This window comes from Necator americanus, chromosome X (genome assembly GCF_031761385.1).
Source record: "Necator americanus strain Aroian chromosome X, whole genome shotgun sequence".
Taxonomy (NCBI): Eukaryota; Metazoa; Nematoda; class Chromadorea; order Rhabditida; family Ancylostomatidae; genus Necator; species Necator americanus.
In genome coordinates this window covers 31,753,219-31,759,218 of record NC_087376.1, presented here as the reverse complement: position 1 = coordinate 31,759,218, position 6,000 = coordinate 31,753,219, and positions in this window count along the sequence as shown.

The following is a 6,000-nucleotide window of genomic DNA, read 5'->3' as shown; positions in this document are numbered from 1 at the left end:
AGTCAACGAGAATGCTCGAGAGGTTTGCAGAAAAAGAAAACAAATTACCTAAACAAAGATTGGTCAAGAATTTGCCTTTTGTGAGTTCCAATAAAGTTGTAATTCATTTATTTGTGTAGTTGCTACAGAAGTGTTCCGAAGAGGCGAACTTCATCCAGTATAAAATACAAGGATTTCGGGAATTGTGCTTGTTATTTTGCACACTTTTGGAAAAGAGAAAATGTAGAAAATAGGGGTGGAGTAAACCACAAAAAATTAGTGATAAGAAGCTCAAATTTACAATTTGAATTTATGTACTTGCTCTTGGATATTGTTTGTTTATGATGTCCGTTTTAAAGACTTCCCAAAAAGTTAGTAGTTCAATTGAAGCAATTGTTTGCATCCGTAAACTGGTTGCTGCAGACATTGAGTTGTTTTAGGCTTGAAAAATTGGTATCATCAAGAACTATTTAAATTTTTACCAGTTTTTTACTCTCTCTCGTTGAGGGAGAGTAAAAAAAATTGAGTTGAGAAAGCTCTCTCAACTCGCAGTAGCTCAACCTATTAAATCGGTGCATTCTTTTACTAAAACCTTTACCTGTATAAACTTTTGTAAGTTTGGATAAAGAGTAAAAATCTTGTAGTTTATTTTATCATAATTAGTGTTAAGTTGAAATTAATGTTCCTTAATTTTCCTTTCTGGAAAATTGAAATAGAGAGGAATATTTTTGTTTCGGTGACACAAAAGCGTTCTTTCTATAAGCGAAGTCACGGAAGAAAGTCGTTGGAAATCTTTCTTCAACAACAGGATGTTCTTCTGGATTTCATAGCTGTTTGCCATTCCATACTTATAAGTCCATATCAGGAAAATCTACTTTGATATTCAAGAAGAATCATCAGAAGAATAAACGAAACTATGAAGAGATGCGTGAGAAAAATAACGAAGACTCAAACTTTCCACACTGAACCCTTCCGGGTATTGCGTAAATAGATGATGGTAAAAAGTGAGAGACCGCTTAATGACGATGATTTTGTTTTGGGGTGGGATTTGTGTGCATGTGTGTGCAAATCTGTGATCAACAATCCATCGTTTATTATTCGACCACGTCTCGGATAAATCTTAAGCAGCCCAATGCCTCAGTTAGCTGAGAGGTTGAGTGCTAGCGAATATTTTGTCAAATTATTTTATATATGTATATTTAGATATGTTATATTATTTATTCTCTATCAAGAGAAAATCTTAGAAAGAAGCTGATATCAAGATAACAATCCATACAGTTGTTTCTGGCTGCTTTTGTTTGCCTTAAAGGCAAATATGCACTCCTTCCTACTTCCTCTTCTCATTCGCTCTTAAGGCTCACTTCTTGTTAAGAGCGAACTAAATAATCCAGATCCTCGTTAGATATACCGTCTCAGCGTATCCGTAAGGAATTAAGGACTAACAGGACGAGCAGCTGTTTTTACTGAGCTTCTCCATAACCACAATTATGATCACACATCGGCAAAGGATCCCACGAACACTTCGTTTTGATGCAAAACAAATATGTATGTATATCATATGGCCATTACGGCGAAAGAGAATCATATAGAAAGGCACCGCATAAATTGCGAAAACTTCGCTGTGTAGAAAAAAAAACTGTGAAAGGTGTCATTTTCATCTGAATGTACTTACTGTTATGAATTATTAGCAAAGGAAAAGCAATGCACGCTTTTTGAAGTGAGAATTAAGGTCGCAGAAGAGAATGATAAACAGCGATTTTTACTCCAAACAAGCGAGTAGTTCTATTTTTTGCGAAGAAACAAAGTTGTAAAGTATCCGATGTGTTCACAAAAGATTAAAATCAAGTTGAAATATCCGAAATCATTCAATTTCCGTATGTAGAAATGAACGTTTTTGAAGTGGTGTAGGCGATGAAGGTGGTGAGGGAAGGCGACGAATTTTTATTCGAAAGCGAAGTCTCCATTTGGAGGCCCGCTGAGTGTCAATGCTGGATCTCATGAGAGGAATGACAAATGTAATAAACTCGCGCTTTCCTGTTGTTCAAAGCGAAGAAGAGCTCTGCGTCCGAAATACTCCGACGTACGGGCGACCTCCATTTGGTGGTCCAACAATAGCTCCTCCATACGGGTCGCGTTTGGTTCATCTCCGTTGGAAGAGGAGTCACTTCCAAACCTTATATGAGTGAACTTTTCTCGAGACCTTTCAAAACAGGAATTTGCGTTCCCTTAAGAAGATTGTTTAGAAGAAATTTCACCCTCATGTTTTGCCCTTGTATAACTTCTTTTGAGTTCAAAATTTCTGCATGGAAAGGTTATATTACTGTTGGAATTGTACATTTTCAGGTGCTTCATTTGTCATGCTCAGATAAGTCCGAAAAATACTAGAAAAGCGCTTGATGTGAGGTTTTCAGGGAGCAGTGGGATAATTTATAAGAACAGGAAATATCCGTTTTTCATCACAAAAGTCGCACACTTTTATATTTTCACTTTTGTGTTTGCGAGATAGCGTAAGTGGCGGCATTATGAATTTTGCAAGGAGCTTTAACTCTTTGTCTTTGGAAATCAATTAAACATGATTTCCTCCAAATTCTTACAACTGCAAGTGCAAGTAACTAACAACGGAACGAAAAAGCCACTTGAACATCTTAGTTGTCATCAGCGTTTGCCTTTCGCCGCTTCCGACTTGAACTGGTAATCAACGTGAAGCGCACAAAGTGTTTTGCTAGTTGATCCACGAATGCAATGGACAACGGACAACGCATGAGTAATTCGCATATTTTCGTCTGGATAGCAATGAAATTAAAAAAGAAAGGATTCTTCTACCTGTTGAATACTCGAAATAGATACAAAGAAAGTAAATAGTATAATGGAGACGAAAGACAGTGAGTGTCAAGATCCTGCAGCTGTAGATTGTTTAGAAAAAAGAAAAAAAAGAGAAGTCAAATCGCAATTAATAATTCGCATAATTAATCCGAAAAAAGAGAAGAAAGATCGTACGCAATATTTTTGCTAACAATCTGACAACTAGAACGAAACATGTTGCCATTTTTTGGAATACAATATTTTATGGAAGAGTCAACACAGTTTTTGATTCCTCCTATTTTTAAATCCTCAGAATATACGATTTCTATATGCACCAGTCAAAACGATTAAAGAAAAAAGCGTCATTTCACTGTTCTGGAGCAAAACGAACGGCAAAATAAGCAAATGAAATGAGATTTTGCTTAGTTTGTGAGAGCTCGAAGAACGAATTAGAGAGGAAAATTTTATAACATCACAAAGGTTCAGCAACTTCTTTAATTACACCATTTCTGTTGATTTTGGATTAAGGACCACAACTATAAAGTAGAGAGAAGAATTGTAAAACGTAAACAAACGATTATGTGAAAACAAAAAAAGGAATAACCTAAACACACTAGAGCAATGTTTGCATAAAAATGCGCAAGTCTAATCCATGGACACTGCTTATTCGAAGCACTGCTTATATTACGGTACTTTTTAAGGACAGAAGAGGATACCTACACGCAGCAAAGTGCAAATGAGAAATTCGACAAGAAATATGAGAATAAGATACGACATCAATACTGTAATTTAGAATAAAAAAAAAAACGAGGAATTAGTGGAACAAAATGCATGGACTATTGAAATATTTCGTGCAATAATTTTTTTATTGTAGAACCTAACAGAACAATGATAATTAAGCAGGTCACGTGAGACCTGTTCGATACTAGTTATATTTGTTTGGCTTTTTTTTTGTTTATTTGTTTGACGAAAATAAAGTTTTTTTCTTGAACTATGTGCTGTAGATTGAGTTAAGGGTTTGTCTTTCAATGTATGATTTAGGAATCTGAAACAGGTAGCTTTTTCAGTAGAATTGAAAGCGGGCACATGATTCCATGTTAATTAGAGTTATAGTTGCAAATTTATTTTCAGAACGAGTAGAAAAGTGCTTGATCTTCTTAGAAGATCATCATTAGATGTGCCTTCGGAATTAGATCGAGTAAGTCAGCATTGTTATGGTGGCTGAGCCAGCTGATTAACGCTGGCCAGACCACCTCTAAACAAATAAAACCACTGCAATGCGAAGACGAAAATGAAATGCCCCATGGCTTCTTTTGTCTTTCGAGAAGTTGTAGAGGATTTTCTATCTGGCCAACTTCCTTCAATTTTAAACATTTTAACACAAACATACAACGAAAAAGTAGCAAAATTCCGTTTTTTGTTAAATTTTTTATTTCATATTTTTTGAAATTCCATATCATGAAAACAAAGACAGTCCACGAAGTCTTCCTGTAGTTTCCATAAGCGTATCGAGACGATGTTATTACGAAGGTAACTAAGTGTCGCTGTCATTATTTCAACTGACAATAGGAGTTTTCTCAGCAAGATCTTGAATTGTAAAGACAAATGAGGACTGAAATCAAGGGAAAGGAAAACAAACTTGACGTAGAAGGCGTGAAGTAAGGCATAAAGGATCCAGATGCTGGTACATAGTCGTTTTTTTACATGCTTTATTCTATTCTATTTTACAGTTACAAATTTTATACATGGTTTTTTGATGGATGTCAGAGAAAATGCTCCGAATATTGCAATTTAATTACAAATATCTAAATCTTTAGCTTATAATGAAAGATATCGGCAGCATATCGGAATCACAGGAGTAGAATCTGAAGATACGGCATTCAGAAGAACAAAAAAATGCCATCTAAGAAATTATTGTGGAACTCATGTCAAAATATTTTCAACTAGGATTTTTGTTGGAAGCGACTTAATTGTGCAAACTGAGTGTTTTGGAATAAGAGAAGGTAATGTGGCAAATGTATACAAAATGTGTAGCTCAGAGGATAAGGGTAAAATTGATGATTATTTCCGAGGCCGGAGGTTCAAATGTCGGTCATTGCTACATTACCTCCTCTTATTCCTGAACACTCAGCTTGCATAGTTGAATCGTTTCATGCAGAAATTACTTACTTAAAAATATTTAGGCATCAGTTCCATGAAATTAAGTGAAGAAAACCTTAGAGAAATTTTGTACAGCTAATTTGATAGCCAGAGAAGAAAAAAACAGGAGTATGAAACATGATTCGATTTACATATGAGAAGAAGTTGAGCAATTAAGCGCTAAGCGTGTTCCATATTTCAATGGTGGCGTTAACTCAACGTTTCACAGTTGATGGATTGAAGATTTCAATAGAGAGATAGCAATACTCGACGGTCTTCAGCATTCTGCGTTCTCCTCAGACGCCTATCAAGCTCAATACCTACGCTTTTTTTTTTAGATATCTCACAAATGAGCTCATTCCCAAAAAATCCTTAATTTTATAATGTAAAAGGAGCCAGTAAAGGAGGTATAATTACGCAGAGAGTGAATGGAAGGAATATATTACTCATGTGAATCTGGATTCGAATCTGGAAATAGCAAACATCAAAAATGATTAAAGCGGAGATTGTTAGAATGTTTTATACGTTTGTGCACCTTTTTCAAGCCGTCTTGTGTCCTGGAGAACAAAGAGTTCCCAAGGGGTAGTAAGGGTGAGTGAATAGAATTAAAAATGAAAGAATTCCAGTAGTACCCGATGTCTGAGTTGAAGTCGAAGAAAATCCATCGAAGATAATATTAGTGAGTATCGATGTCGGAAATTGCGTCTAATTGATCATTAAAGGGAGATAGGAGAGGAAACACGAACCGATTTTTCAAGTATTTTGTATTTCGAGTATGTTCTCCTTTTTTCTATTTTTTTTAAACAAAACATTAAAAAAATGTTATAAGACATTTCAAAACATATTTTTTTTAGTAATTTTAAGGTGTTTATGAGAGAGACAGCGTGATGTTTTGCTATATCGAGATTCCTATTGTCCGGGAATCAGTGAGAATTAGGATTGATGAAGGATATCCTCAGGTACATACGTTGTAATTTGCCATTTCGATAGTGGTTGCAAAAACTTATACACTAAACTGTGTCTAGCGTACGCATCAGAAGAGAACGTTACAATTTTTTTTTGCATATTATAACGATTATT